This window comes from Brienomyrus brachyistius, unplaced genomic scaffold (assembly GCF_023856365.1).
Source record: "Brienomyrus brachyistius isolate T26 unplaced genomic scaffold, BBRACH_0.4 scaffold45, whole genome shotgun sequence".
In the NCBI taxonomy this organism is placed as follows: Eukaryota; Metazoa; Chordata; class Actinopteri; order Osteoglossiformes; family Mormyridae; genus Brienomyrus; species Brienomyrus brachyistius.
The window spans coordinates 2,266,038-2,282,194 of NW_026042320.1; the positions used below are offsets into that span (position 1 = coordinate 2,266,038).

General features: G+C 40.2%; 1 long non-coding RNA gene across 1 annotated transcript in view; it reads right to left on the reverse strand.

Annotated features, from left to right (window-relative positions):
* LOC125723089 (uncharacterized) overlaps positions 1-11,991 on the reverse strand; it is a 46,940-nt gene extending 34,949 nt beyond the window's left edge. The window contains exons 1-3 of the long non-coding RNA XR_007386733.1: positions 11,853-11,991; positions 9,343-9,532; positions 6,695-6,767 (exon numbers count right to left, since the gene is read on the reverse strand). This is a non-coding gene — a long non-coding RNA (uncharacterized LOC125723089). The remainder of the gene's footprint in view (positions 1-6,694; positions 6,768-9,342; positions 9,533-11,852) is intronic.
* Positions 11,992-16,157: the final 4,166 nt, after the last annotated feature.

Consider the following 16,157-nt stretch of genomic DNA (forward strand, 5'->3'; position numbering starts at 1 on the left):
TCAGTTTTCTGGCAATATAATCTGGTGAATGGGGAAAGTCTTCCAGCAGGGGCTCCGGTTTCCTCCCACAGTCCAAAAGTGCGCAGGGTAGGTTAATTGGCAAATCTGAGTTGTGAGTGTTTGCGCCCTGCAGAGTGTTGACTCCTGCCCAGGGTTGGTTCCTGCCTACGCCTGTTGTTCCAAGGACAGGCTCCGGTCCCCCCCGCGACCTCAGTTTGGCTTCCTGTCTCCCCGCTTGGTTTTCTTTGGTTTACGTCTTCACTAGCCCCCTTGTTGCTTTGACTTGTGTGTAAGCTATGTATGTGTGATTGTATAGCTGTGTAGGCAGTGACTGCTATTTTGTTTTGCAAGTGTGTGTTGGATTCTGTTTATTTGGTTAGGGAGTGAGGTGGAGTGTTTGTCTTTTGGTTTCCTTTTCTATTGCACTTAGGTGAGATTAGCTGTGGGCCGCACTTGATAGTTGAGGATTTTGTTTGTTATTTTGGCTGTGGTCACTCCCAAAGTCTTTTGCACTGGGTTATTTGTTCAGTGTCAGTATTATACATGAAAAAAGCAAAAATACAAAAAATATCCCTTTGTCCACTGGTGTTCCCTTGTTGCCCTCACCCTGTTTGTCCCTTTATCCCATTCCCCTTTCCAGTGAATACTGTTACACTCCAACCCTAGACAGGAGATCATAACAGCATCTTACCTATAGTTTTAAAAGAGATGAGGGATATTATTCACCGACCTTTAACTTTGCTATTTCAGAAATCCGTATCTGCCGGTGTAGTACCTTCTGACTGGAAGTATACACTGTAAAAAAAGGCAATTTGTTTCACAGTTTTAAATCATTTTATATCAGCCAATTTGACTACAGTATAATTATTTTTTTCCTCTCATGTTAAATGACAGAAAAGTTTTATTAAAACTACGTTGCATAAACATATTTTTACGCACAGTTTGTAAAATAACAGAGAAATCCCTTCAGTGAAACTGGTCAATTTCTTTTCTGTATTTTTACAGAAATTAAACTTATAGTCATATGCTTTATCTGTAAAATTTTTATGGTTTTACTGTACCAACATGTGCCTTCGTTTTACTAAAACACAACAGCTGTTTTCTATAATTTTGCTTTCATTAACTCAGTGTACAGAAAGTCTACATTGTTTTACTGTCATAAACCAGATATCCACCCTAAGTGTACTGTGTTGTTGCATATATATGAAATGGTTTGCATAGAGCTAAGGTTATAAACATAAAAAAATGACTTTTTAGAGTTAGATAATTAGAATTAGAAAATATAGAGCATATATTATAGGGAATATATCGAGTCATCGAATTGATATCAAGTACAATTATATTATTGTATAATTAGTTACAGAATCCCTAATTCGGAGAAGTAAGTAGATAAAACAGTTGCCATAGCTCAGTTGACAGCGTCTATATCTGAACATGAACAATCAGGAGCGTTTATAGTGTATGCCTAGTGATTTATAAATTCACAAAAAGTTTAGTTTGTGTTGGACTGCACGCCGCCGGTCGAAATTCGCAAATTCTGTGCATGCGCTGAAGACAGTGGAAAGTTTTTTCTGTATAAAGACATAAAAATTTGCAGTTTAGAACTGATGGGATAATCTGAAAAATAATACAAATACAAGCAACTACAGAAAAGTACCAAGGAACATATCAAGGTACGTGTATTTAGACTTTTCAAAACCTAGTGATTTATGCTTTGCTTGACAGCAGGGCTGGACTGGTAATCTGGCATACTGGGCAAATGCCCGGTGGGCCGACGCACTTGGGGGCTGGTCGATTTAATATGATTTTTTTTTTTTTTAATTGGCCAATGACCGGCCCATAAAGCAGGGCCATCGGCCCATTGGTTCATTTTCTATACTGACACTGGGCTGGCCTAATCATCTCTTAACAGGCTCCACCCCTCCCCCTCTGTTTCTTGTGTCAGATGCAGTCAGTGGCTCAGAGCCAGAAATCAGTGGATTTAGGATGGAGAAGCAAAAGGGCAAGGGGGGTGCAGAGAAGTTGCGGGCCAAAAAAAAAAAATCTAGAGGTTGATGCCTCAACATGTGCAAAACTAACCGACATGTTTAGTGCTGTAGCTTCGGTTTCCAAGCCAACAGTAACGTTACCTGACGACACCAAACAGGTGAACATAGCACATGGAGGAGAGGTGACTAGTCATGGCGGCACCCAGGCAGAGGAGCAGGTGTCTGACAGTGAAGTCAAGGAGGGACAGAGACAGAGTGAGCAGGAGGAGAGTGTAGTTGAAACGGTAAGCATGGTAGCTACATGATTTAACAGGGAGGGAGTGTTAAACAGGGCGGATGCAGCAGGATAGCGTGTGTGGGCCTGGCTGGGCCTCGGGGAAGATGATGATTTACCTAAATTAATGAATATTATAATTAATGGTGGGCCGTTATCGGCGTTAACGTGCTGTGTTAATGCGAGACTCTTATTGCGCGATAAAAAAAAATATTGCCGTTAATCTATTCACAAAGTTGGGAGCTGGGTCTTATACTATGCAAGCTATGATGAAAGAATGAAAAAGTATATCAAAGACATCGCATTCGGAAATTATCACAGAGGTTGTGAGAGAAAAACACAGACATAGCAGATTCGGAGGGGATTAAAATCACCAAGTACGTCTGTGAAACAAAACATTCTCTAACGACCCCCTGAAACACTAGTTACTTTTAATCATTATTTAGGTAGCACAGATATTCTGAATGTCTTTGGCAGAATTCAAATGATTAATTTCTAAATTAATCTAGATTAAAAAAAATAATCCATGCCCACCCCTAATTATAATAAAAACAAACTAATCGTTGTCACTATTATAAAGTCTGTCATATTATCAGTCTGTTACTGCACTAGCGACTTAGTCAGCTAATGTCCAATTACACAGCATAAGCTATTTTGCATTGTTTTTGTAGCTAGGTTAGCAGAGTTAACTTATTCAATTGCAACTTCTGCTGACTATTCTAATGGTAACCCTTTAAAACACATAACGGCCGTCGACAGCCCTTCTCTAGAAAAACTTAGATGATGCTATTTGATTATTTTAATTATTCAATCATTTCCCTCTGTCCTTATGTGTAGTCAATTTTTGGGAATGGAACAGTAGATATGCATATCTACAGGGACCGCAACGATGGTGTACTTGTTGGGTGTGTCCGACCGATTGTGGTGGGCCGGTCTAAGCGAAAATGCCAGGGCCCTTTTTTTGTCCCAGTCCAGCCCTGCTTGACAGTGCTGCTGTCAGTTGATACCGTGTCCTAAAACTGCGTGTGCACGGATGACAAAGGAAGAGGCCGTTGCAAATCGTAGAAGTTATCGATCTGATAATTCGACGAAGAAAAAAAGTACAACTAAACTCACAGAGCAGATAAGGCCCGTTGAAAATTGGTCAATGTAAGTTTTAAGTTATTCTTTATAACTAACGGCTGGTTGCATTGCTTTATTTTGCAGTCATATAGGTAATATGTGGCTGTGGATGAAGACTATTTCAGACATAGCTAACGGTAAACGTTAAAATTAGCTAACGTGTATCATTTCTAGCGAATCATTTCTAATATTAACATGAACATCTAACACATTATTTAAATATTTCAATTTAAGAAAGTAAGCGTGATGCCCGGCCCGTCCGCTCCTCGTGTGTGCCACGCCCCCCTGCTTACCCACGTGTTCGTTCCCGATTGTACCCAGCTGTGTCTAGTTACTTTGATTAGTCCTGTGTATTTAAGTCCAGGTCTCCCCGGCTTCCCTTGTCCGTCATTGATGTCAGTCAGCGTGAGATGTTTCCTGCACCTTGTTTATATAATAAATCCCCGTTCACCCTGCTTCCTACCCGCTCGCCTGCTTCCTACCCGCTCGCCTGCTTCCTACCCGCTCGCCTGCTTCCTACCCGCTCGCCTGCTTGCCTGCTTCCTACCCGCTCGCCTGCCAGTGCGTTCGCCCGCTTCCCGGACGATCGTGACAGTAAGACCTACCGTTATCCTGTTATGAAATATTCGTTTATAGCTGCAAATCATGCATTACAAAATTAAAAGCAACGTATGACTAAAATGAAAGACAATGTATGCCGCACAGTGTTGTGTATATTTTTTGTTATATTTTCCTAAGTGTTTTGTCGAAATTAAATGATGAGAGACTTGAACTATATTTAAGAGGTCTGACATTTCTGAACACCAATGATACGAACTGTGCATATTATTTATATTTGTAGATTCAGCTGAGAACAGAGGAGATTAAAGCACAGACTCACTTTCTTTTTAGAGACCATGGGAGATAGGGAAGGAACTGTTTGGCTCTTTTATTCAGTCTATTCTTAACCCAAGTGGACATCAACAAGTAGTGGAGGCTCTCCAGATATTAGGTGTTGAAGACATGAAGTATATACAATCAGGAGCGGATTATGGGTTGTGTGGGCCCCTAGGCAAAACGTTCGCGAGCCCCCCCACCACCACCAGCACCACCACCACAACCACCACAATTCAAGGGCCCTTAGCAGCCAAACGCCCTCCCTATAGGGTCAGGGGCCCTGGTAGGCAGAGGATCAAAGAATGTAGGCCCTCTAAAATAGACAAACGAAAATACATTGTTCATAAGCGTTGCAAATTGTTTTGGGCTGGGGCCCCACGGGCCCCCTGCACCCCAAGGGCCCCTGGGCAGCAGCCCCGCTTGCCCGATCCGTAATCCGTCCCTGCATACAATTAATGGATCTTCTTGGTGCCCTGTTTGTTTTTAAATATTGGAATATTAACTGCATATTTCAGAGTGTAAAATCAACACTGTGAGTTTGAAGTGAAAACAGTTGGGCACCCGAGTCCACAGTTATCTTGTGTTCGCCACAGAACAAAAGACAAAAATGTATTTATATGTTTTTTTTTTTTTCCCCACAATAGATGTGTTATCTAGATTAACCCAGAAAGGGGCTCCAAGGTGGAGAAAAGACCAAAAAGTCAAGCAGTGAATCCGAATATTCTGTCTCTTATTTCAAGAGTAGCTGACACTGAGTGGAGGAAGCAGCATAAGTTGCACTCAACATCACATGGTTCATCTCAGAACATTGGGGTTATGTATGTACTGTAAGGATGCACTGAGAATGTCATCCTAAACATTTATATTATGATTTACACTGTCCCAGAGTAACTCTGCTGTCAAAACTCCTGTGTGTTCTCCTGTTTCAATGCTTCAGATAAGACCCTATCCGGGGCTGCATCTAAGCAGATCCACACCACCTTCACAGTGCCCACCCTTTACAGCTGGAGAAATAATTTTATTTCAATAGGTTCCTGTGATTAACTTACACAACCTGTCAGAGCTCAAAGAAAGATTAGCTTTCCAAACAATAAGATGAAGTATACAAATATAACATCCAAATTCAAAAAAGAGGATAGAAGTAATCCATCAAACTATAGACAATTAGTTTATCTTGCATTACTAGAAAAGTAATGGAAGCTGTAATCTGACCCAAAATGCTAGGCTACCCTTGGTGTGTATGTTGATCCTGCCATGTCCCACTCTTGCAAGCGTGGGTAAGCAATTGAAAAGGCCAGTAGGATGTTGGGTTACATCTCTAGGTGTGTGGAGTTTAGGTCAAGGGAGGTGATTTTTAGATTATACATTTCCTTGGTAAGAACCCACCTAGAATATTGTGTGCAGGTTTGGTCACCATACCTTAAAAAGGACATTGCTGCCTTTGAAAGGGTTCAATGTAGGGCTACAAGAATGATTCCTGGTCTTAGGGGAATGTTTTATGAGGAGAAGTTAGCTGAGCTGAATCTATTCAGCCTCGAGCAAAGGAGACATGATCCAGGTATGCAAGATTCTAATAGGTTTATTTATTTTCCATTACTGCAATATGTCACAAATGATTATATAACAGAATAGATGAAATTCTACCTACATCTCACTTTCTCCCAGGGATTCACTATCCCAGTGAAATTCAATACAGTCAGTATCTACTGAGATGCTTGATATATTTTCTTTTTCATTGCATTTTTGATGGACACAGAGGACATAATTTGGCTGAGACAATATTTGCTTGAAATTTTAATTTTATAATAAATACAGTTTAAAAATCCATAATTGTCATGACAGCGAAAAAGACTGCAGGTCATTACAGAAGCCCAGGATGATGTTTTCATCTATGGAGGTCTTTGGTGGCTGTCGCGACCAGTATCTCTGTCTAGGCCAGTGGTGGGTCTCATGTTCAGGCAGGTAGAATGGGTCCTTATGCCTGTTGGACTCCCTGTGTTCCTGAGTAATAGGTTCCCTCCAAGATGACATGTTACACAGAACTGCGGCTTCTTCCTCCGTCATTTACGTTCTGCGCCGCTTGTTGAGGCTGAGGCTGGACACACAGATGAAGTCTCATCCTCAAAACCAGTTTATTTTGCTGGCCTGTTGCACAGAAACATTTCTCTTTATTGTACATTGAAATATGATTACAGCAACTATTCTGCTGTTATTCAGTCAGTGAGAATAATTTTCATAGTGCCGACCAATTTTTTAAACTCCAATTAACATCAGACTGTCTCCAACTCATGTTAAAAAAAGCTCTGAAATACATACGTTTGAATACTGGCTGCTGATGATGTTCCACCCCAACATCCACATCTCCAGTGCTGGTGCCAGCCTGGACAGAGGGAGGTGTTGTGGGTGAAGACCCTTCATCTCCCCAATCAATCACCTCATCCCACTTATCCCAGGCTGCCCAGTACTTGTCATCTGTCCAATCCACTGCTTTCTCCATTCTCCTAGTGCTAAGAGGAGAAAAAGGTATCGTCAGACAGGTTGCACTACAGAACACCAGACAACAGTAAAAACCTCTTAAAGAGCAAATACATAAGCCAGTTCAATCTAATAATTGTATTTAATAACAAAACAGTACTATCATATGATAATTACATTTATCAATGTAAATGCCTAGAATGTTTTAATGTTACATATATACATCCATTGTCTATTCATTTTGAGAGGAATTAGCACAAAAGTTTAGAATTTGTTTTCCCTTGCCAGGTAGCTAAATTTTTGTGTAGCAGTGCATGTTAGTCTTCCACAATAAATTTCTACCTATCTTGCAACCTTGTTCAGCAAATTTGGAAAAAGTTGGAATGTGCACAGGATATCTTTGGCTTGCCGAATGCAGAGCCTGGTTGGCCGCAGAGAGGTTTTCATTGAGTACTGTGCTGTAATCCTGCCTGGACCATGTCCATCCAGTGCTTTTCACTACCAGCACATCTGCACATCTTTGGTAATATCAGTCTCTTCCTCTGCAAATTCCACTTCCGAAACCTCAACAGAGGTCTCACACCTACTTCAGTACTGTCCCTTTCTGTACTACTGCTTTCCAATTCCGCAATACGAGATCTGCTGCTTCTTCAGGTGTATCGCTCCATGTCTCTTACAGAGCAGCACCTCAGATCATCCTCAGGTTTGGCACCAGTATAGGACAGTAAGCATCCTTTTCTTCTTTTATAAAAAAAAAATGTTTTTTTAACTGGTTGACTGAAGTGACAACTGTGTTTTCTTTGGCACACACAGAGTAAATCCCATTATAACAGAATTCAAGGGACCTGGAAAAACAGTCCGTTATGTCCAGAGTTGCTGTCTGCCCAGAACACAACTATAGGACACCTTTTACTCATGCCACCCTCCAGCAGACACACTTGTGGTATAGATTATCATATAGTACATGCAGTAATACAATTTTACCTGACCAGATGTGTGTCTATTAATAATCCCGACTTCTATCCTTTATCTTCGCTGGATATTTCCCATAGAAATGAATGGAGAGTCCCAGCAAATACAGAATTGTGTGTGTGTGTGTGTGGTGTAGTGCAAAATATGTATTTTTACAGTGGAAAATGTATTGCCTACTTAGAAAATACTTGCTATGATCACAAGGTATGAAATCTGTGTTACAAAGTACTGTCTGTCTGTGTGAGAGGCAGGGGCTGCTTGGCAGCGACCAGGAGGAAGGTCACACCGATAATTACAGAACTGCTTCTGATGTGTTCTGTTTGGTTGCACACAGAGAAGACAGTAACTGTGGTCCTTCTTTCTTATTACATACAATGACGAACATGAAGCAGAAGAATAAAGGAGCAGCGCAAAAAAAGAATTTTTGTCACTTCTTGTCTGTGGGCACGGTGTCCCGGCTCATTTGATGCATGAAATAACCAAATAGAAAAACTTTGCCGCCTTCATACCCTGTCTTTGGCTGTTTTTGCACCACAGTGTATGTGTGTGTGAAATTCTAATTATTACATTGTGAGGACCTTAATCAGTTGCTGCCATACTCATTACATAAATTTTGCTTATTCTGAAATACTGCTAACCCACACTCCTGAAAACCCCAATAGTTATTTAACTGATAGTAGATGGTTACATGTAAAGCTCTTTTTGACGTAACAATGGTTTTTGAAAGTACTGGATAAGCTTCTATAGAACTAGATCCAGTATATTTGCCTTTTTCTTTCACTAGTTTCCTCAAAAGACACAAGAAAATCTCGTCCTCCCTGCACACAACTTTCCTTCACACAAGCACACCCTATGGGCAACTTGGTTACTCCAATTAGCCTCAGCATATTTTTGGACTGTGGGGGTAAACCGGGGGACCCAGAAGAAACCCCACGACGACACAGGGAGAGCAAGCAAATGCCACAAACATGGAGCCATGGCTGAGACTCAAACCGAAGACCTAGAGGTGTGAGGTAACAATGCTGATCACAGTACCGCCATATACATACAAAGCTATGATAAGGTTTATAAATTTGGTAAATAAGAGATTGACAACAACATAACAAATGTTATGTGAATATGGTCTCTCTCTAAAAATATCTTATTGCACTGTTCCCACACTTCTTCATAAGTATTGTATTTTAAAATAAAGTCTTTTATTTAAAAAAAAAGGCAGCTACTTGAACACAAGCATTGACATACGCCGACAGTATGACACCGATAAACGAGGCAGCAGTCTGACAGCAGGGACGTCTACTAAGTGACTAATGGGCAGGTTGCGTAGTGGATACGATAGACAAACGGATGATTGAAGGCTGGACGGTGCGAAATTTTATCATGGTTCTCAGAATGGTGTCCAATTTAAAACTTTCTGGAATTTTCCATTTAATATGTTTGGGCCATGGGTAACCAAAATCGCGAAAAGTGAAAGTGTTTGAGGACATTTATGACCTCAAAAGATTAAGATCTAGCAAACTGAAATTTAAGCTCAAATTGAAGACATTTTAAGAATTTTTATACACCCTGATATTGCATAAATAACAGTGATTATTTCACAGAAATAAAAAGATTAAATATTACAGTAATTTAACTCACCACTATATTATGCAGGGGGCTGAAAACTGGGCACCAGCTTCCTCTCAAAAACCTTTAGGTGTTTACAGACTGCACAAGGTCACCTGAGTGGCTCACAAGTGAGGCAGTCTTCACTGACAGGGATGCTGGTTCCATCTGTTCAGGCCTTCCAGGAGGCACAGCTGAAAATCCAGACTGTTTGCACTGGTACCTTAATGCAAAAACAAACAATATAGTCAGCAAAACCTTAAGCACAGTTTACTAGTTCTACAATGACTGCTGAAGTGTGAATGTTAAATAGCTTTGTGTTATATAACTGGGCATTAGTGAATAATATTTACATGAAATGAACCTGTCAGCCTGGCGCTCTTAGGATTAATTTTAAAGATCTCTGGCTAGTTTGTAAATGTTTACATGGTCTTGTCTGTCCCAGGCAGATCTCTCAGATCATCAGAGATAAATTTACTGATTATTCCTAAAATGCGGCTGAGGAGGGAGGAGTCAGCTTTAAGTCACTATGGTCCCAAACTCTGGAAAACTATCCCAGAACACCTGAAAACTACTGAATGTCTTAGTGCTTTGAAAACCAGGCTGAAAATGCATCCTTTTCACATTGCAAATAATGATCTACAATGATCAGCTGTTTTATTATTTTATGAATGCAATAAAGTCATCTACTTTTTAATGCTGATTATGTTATTTTCCTTCCATGTGTATGCTTAATACCTTTAAACGTATATAAAACACTTTGTAAACCCTGTGGTTAAAACAGTGCCATATAAATAGAAATTAATTTACTGAAGATTACTGTGAAATAACTCAAAGGAGGTGGAGCGCCTGGCACACCTGTAATCTACCAGGGTGGTCCTCAAAAGTGCACATAAACCAAAAAACAGACTTTCTTGGGGTGCTTGTTACTAAAATACTTCATTATTGTAGGAGTATGATTGGTGCCGAAAATGTTATCTATATGGCTTTATTAACCACCGTCACACTTGGGATGAAAATTACGATGTTGAAGTCTCACATAATTGTATTAATGCAACGGTGCAACTGCTCAACACTAAAACACAAACTAAAAAAGGCAGTTCACTATTAAACTTAAGGGATGCGTTTTAGAGGGGCTTTAGTGCTATCTATCCATCTAGGTTGATCTGCTGGGAGATGCCTAGTTTTTGGGATATCGGTCATAGGAATGTAGGTCTTCTCTCGAATATGAGAGTGAATGACATTCTTTCTGAGGTGATTAAAGCACCAGAACAACGCATTTGAAAAATTCAACAGCAATATTTCTTACCAGAAATCAGGAACAGGTTAAGAAGATCCACAGACGTCGTAGCGAGCAGTTTAATGTACAAACTATTTCTACCCAACTCCACACACCAATAACATTACTGCGCAGCAGATATCGCCAGGGAGCTCGTGCTTGTGTCTAATGCACAGTGATACGAGTAGTGTACTTCGAAAGAAGCCCGACATTTCTACGACTGATATTTCCAAACCTGAACAACTCCCAGCAGAACTTTGATGAATAGATAGCATTAAGGCCCCTCTAAAATATCTTTTTATAGTTTTGGGGTGAACCTCCCATTTAAACGAAGTACATGGTGGTGCTCATGAATTTGAAAGCCTAGATGCCTCATCTCGCTTTTCCACAACGTGTCAGCAGTGCCACCATCTTGGAGCGGTAATTAGACATAAACAAGCAACATATCAGGGTGTAGATGGAAAGATCTTTTGGCCATAACTTCTTTACCAATTAACGCATTTATATCTTACAATTATGTAGAATAAATAAACAAGCCCACCACTACTGCCCCCCCCAAATTAATGTAGTACTGCTGATAGTATTGTCAATAAAAACTAATCATGCTACTATAACTGTCATCAGTTACTTTGATAGCATGAATTATATTTTGAATATACAGGCTACCTTTTTTGGTTATTTATTCGTTTTTGGTATTTGTTTGTATGCACATGTGGTATGCCTAGTTTGTATGGAGTATTGGAGCGGAACATTTGTTGGGAGTAACTTCCGGTAGGATATAATTTTGTGAGGGAACGGCGAGAAAACAAATTCTTCACTGTAACGGTGATAAAGGTGTTATTCTAAGCTGCTGTATGACGTTAATGTTTAAGATTTGTTCTGCAAATGCGTCGTGGAGGAAGCTGAAACTAGGAAGTGAAGAATTAGTTCCTTTGGTAATAAGCTGCCAGCGAGGTATGTGGTCTAATGTTCGTAATATTTAGCTAATGTAACCTGCTAGTTGGCTATGTTAATTTAGCGACATCTGTTCAATAAGATTAGCATGAGTTTGATTGTTGTTTTATTACCAGCTTTCACGGGACGAATCGAGCAACGAAGAAATAAAGGATTTCCCTGTATTTAAAACAAACTTCTTGTCTGCGTGTTACCGGGGAGCTACATGCTAGTATCCCGTCAGTGTCACAGGCTAGTAAACATGTTATATATGCATCGAGCGAACTTCGGGAAATATACATTTTATTGGACCATACCGCAGGTTTTTTACCTGTGAAATGTGATTCCCTGTTTTCTAGTTTTAACATTCCTCATGTTGTTGCAGTTTCGAAAATAGTCGGTTCACTAAGAGATATCAGTCTTCTATTTCACAATCGCCGCGCCAATATGGCGTATCGCCCAACGAGGCATCCAGGCTTTCAAATCTATGGCGATGCTGTCTACGCTACTACCCGTCACATGACACAGGAGCTACCGAATACCCGCCAATCGGGAGCCGGCTAGATCAACCACGCCCACCCGTCACATAAAACGAGGAGAGTGAGGCGAAAGAAGCGAATCAGTTTAAAAATGTCACCTTTAACGTAGTATTCAGTAGTTTGGAGATATTTTACACAAAATAAAGCTGTAGTATTTGTAATACAATTTGAAGATTAGCCATCCCCGAGGAGCTGACAGGAAAGCCAGGTACAGGTTTAGTCCTCATTAACCAGCTAGTCGGTTACTAAACGTCGCCAAATAAGCTTGCCTTTTTCTATGATTTTTTTTCAATTAAATTGACATTAAACGAAGTAATTTTGAGACCTGAGAAATAACATTAGCAACGATGGTCAGTTTTTACAATCATGGATATTTTAACATTGAGGACGTGTGTCTCGTGTCATTTTCACATAGAGGAAGTTTGTTTTTTCTGTGTCTGTGTGTCAACATATATCTATTTAGTTATGTCACTCAAATGTATGATTAGTATCGACATTTCGGTAGACTACTATGTTGTAATAAAACTGTATGGTCCTCTGGGAGTTGGGCAATAGAACGGAATTGTAAAGTATCAATAAGAAACTATTAATGAAGCAGCCGCCCTATCCTTTTACTTTGTATGGAGTGGGCATACAAGACACAAATAATGCAGTTGTACTGTTATGTATATAATTTAAAAGGTATACTTTCCAGCAAAAGATAGAGTTAATAAAATTAAATGAAAAGTATTAAGAGCCCTTGTCATTCATAGTATTATATACCTCTAAATTTTACAAAGACTTTTTTCTCTCATATTCAAGTTTTTGAAATTGATAATCTGGAAAACTATCCATTCTTGACACTTGGAATAGGAATTGAAGTAGAATCAAACAGCCTTACTCACAGCACCCTCTTGTGACATGCAGTAATATAGAAAACAGAACAATTACTAACTGAACGCAACATCCCCCCATTACTTATGTATTCTTCTTCCTGCAGCAGCACTGTATTCTATAAAAGACACGCCTTACCTGTAACATTTCTTCCTTTAAGGTCACTACACCAAAGACATAACCAATAATGTAAGTTCAACAAAATACATTGTGCTTGTGCCTTCCTGTAACTGCACAACCTTTTCACTATGAACTGCCTGTTTTGCTTCCAACAGAAATCAATTACAATTAGAAATGTTCCATTCACTGAGGACCACAGTAAGAGGATCTATGAACAGCATGAAAGGCTCACGAGTTGAAACTTCAAGAATAGGCACAGACACATCTTAAAACCAGCTTGGAAGGTGATGAAATTGTAACCTGGCTGTCTTCATCGCCTGATTTAATCCCCATCGTTAACTACGGGGCCTTAATGTAGCATAAGATTAACCATGATCACAAACATTACACTTCTCAGAGCGGCATCTGGGAGGTTGTCCTACCTGCTTGTGAGTGAGTGTGTGTGTGTGTGTGTGTGTGTGTGCGTGTGTGAACTGATACCAGGCTCATGATGGTCATTAACAAGAAAGGGCATCAAACTTGGCAAAGGGGACTGTAAAGAATGGCAGATAGTTTGTTATTCTTTATATAAATTCAATAACTAAGTCTGCTTTTATTATTGCTTCTCTTAATAGAAAAGAGAGAAAAATCCATCAGTTTCTTTTGTTTTCGTTTGTGACTCATTTTCTCTAAAAAAGAATTTACTTTTAGCAAGACAAAACTTCTGAATTCATTTTCCCAGTCTGTCAGTTTGCACACACACACACAGTCAAACAATTCATAAATGTATATATATAGTCAGGAGTGGTACTTTCACCACGATATGTCACCCATGTGCACTGTCTTCGAGTAGTGAACCAGTTTTCAATACAATGGTTAAAAAGGCTCAAACCTTCAGTGCCTCGTTGTGCCATCTCTACCAGTGTTTTTTTCAACAGGGAAAATACAACTTGTATGCTGGCCTTAGAAGCACAACTTAAAAGAATAGCTGCCATGCTTCTGCCTAGCATGGCAGAGGGAGTAAAACGGTATGGGACTGCTTTGGTGCTGGTAAGGTGGGTGATTTACACAGAGTACAAGGTGCAATGAACCAGCAAGGTTACCGCTCTGTTTTACAACTCATGCCACCCCCTGTGGTCAGCACTTCTATCAAGCAGCAAGGCTGATTCAAAGCACACTGGTGAAAGATGAGGAATCCAGAGAACTGTCCTGCTTGATTGGCCTACAGAATCATCACATCTCCAGCCTATCAAGCTCATGTGAGACCAGCTTCACCATGAGGTCTGAGAAAATACCAAGCCAGTCCCACCTCTGGGAATGGCAGGATTGAAATTTCCCCTAATATTGTCATAAACGGACAGCTCTAATGGCAAAGGACTGCAAAGCTGTAATTGCTGCAAATATAGTTTTCGTACAGTTTGATTAATTGAAAATGAAGATGAAACTTATTGCAATATTAATTATTTCACAAAGTAGAAGGCAGCTGGGAAAAGTAAAAAAAGAATCACCCCAGATGGGACTTAAAACCACGATATCCAGCTCAGAAAGTCAGGGCCGTGGGCGTTTGGCCAGTGGGGCAACCGGCAGACCTGAGCTTATGACCGGGACACTTGACTCACAATGGAAGCTCAGCAAATTATAAGCAAGCCTGCAAAAGTGACATGAATGGATCTGTGTAATCTATGGTAAAATGCATCTTGGGGCCGAGATATTAACACTCACAGTCCAGGAGAAGATGACATCCATCCATGGATCTCGGTCAAATGCGTTCATCGAGTTTCCGCTATGCCTTTGGCTTTTAATGTTTGTACTTAGCTATAGAGTGGCAGGAACACAAATGAATGGGAAGTTTTAAAAAAAAAAAATGCATTACAGCAATACGTCACACATGACTATGTAAGGGAATAGATGAAACCCTGCATACATCACTATACTAGTGCAATTCAGTACAAAGTGCACTGACATGATTCGTATGATTCCTGGTTTATTTGGAAAATTTAGGTCCACCATCAGCTAAGTGTTTTATTTATGATGCAAATTGATGACACTATTTGGCAGACACAATATCAGACTGAATTTATTTTATAATTTTAAAGGTTTAAATACAGTTCTGGGTGTTGGACATCCTGATAGCCTTAGAAATCTATAATGCTCCCCCTCAAGAGAGAGTAAACGACTGCAGGGCATTACAAAGGTCCAGAATGGATTTTTCATTTACAGATGTCTTCTCTGGCTGTCGTGACCAGTATCTCACTCCGGACCAGTGGTGGATCTCGTACTCAGGCACAGAGAATGGGTCCTTCCGCCCAGTGGATCTCCTCATCTCCTCAGCCACTGATTCCCTCCAAGCTGATGGGGTAACTATGGTTGGCAGAACTGGGGTTTGCTGTTCACTGTCATCCGCTTGACGTTGATGTACCACTTGCTGAGGCTGAGGATGGTGGTCTTTACGTATCATCACTGTTAGGCCTCTGCACACCCATTTCTTTTGCTGACCTGTTGCACAGAAACATTTCTCTTTATAGTAAACTGTAACATGATTATAGCAATTATTTCAATGTTGTTCAGTCAGTGAGAATCATTTACATAGTGTTACATAGTTGTGTTTTCAATTAACTCCAACTCAGAAGAAAAAAGGTCTGAAATACATATGTTTGAATTCTGACTTCTGATTAAAGTCTGACTTTTTCTTTTTATTCTGATAATATTCCTTCACCGCCCCAGCATCCATGTCTCCATTACCAGTGCCAGCCTGGTTGGAGGAAGGTGTTTTAGGTGAAGATCCTTCTTCTCCCCATTCGATCACCTCATCCCATTTATCCCAGGCTGCCCAGTACTCGTCATCAGCCCAGCTCACGGCTTTTTCCATTCGCCTAGTGCTGAGAGGACAAACAGCTTTCTGTCAGACAGGTTATACGACAGCACACCAGACAACAGTAAAAACCTCTTAAAGACCAAATACATAAGCTGGTTCAGTCAAGTATTTATATTAAATAACAAAACATGGTACTATTACCCAAGTATTATCAAAGTAGATGCCCAGAACATTTTAATGTCACATAATACATCCATCAATCGCCTCCCCTGGTCATACAGTATCACCTAGCAAATGTTATCCACTTAAT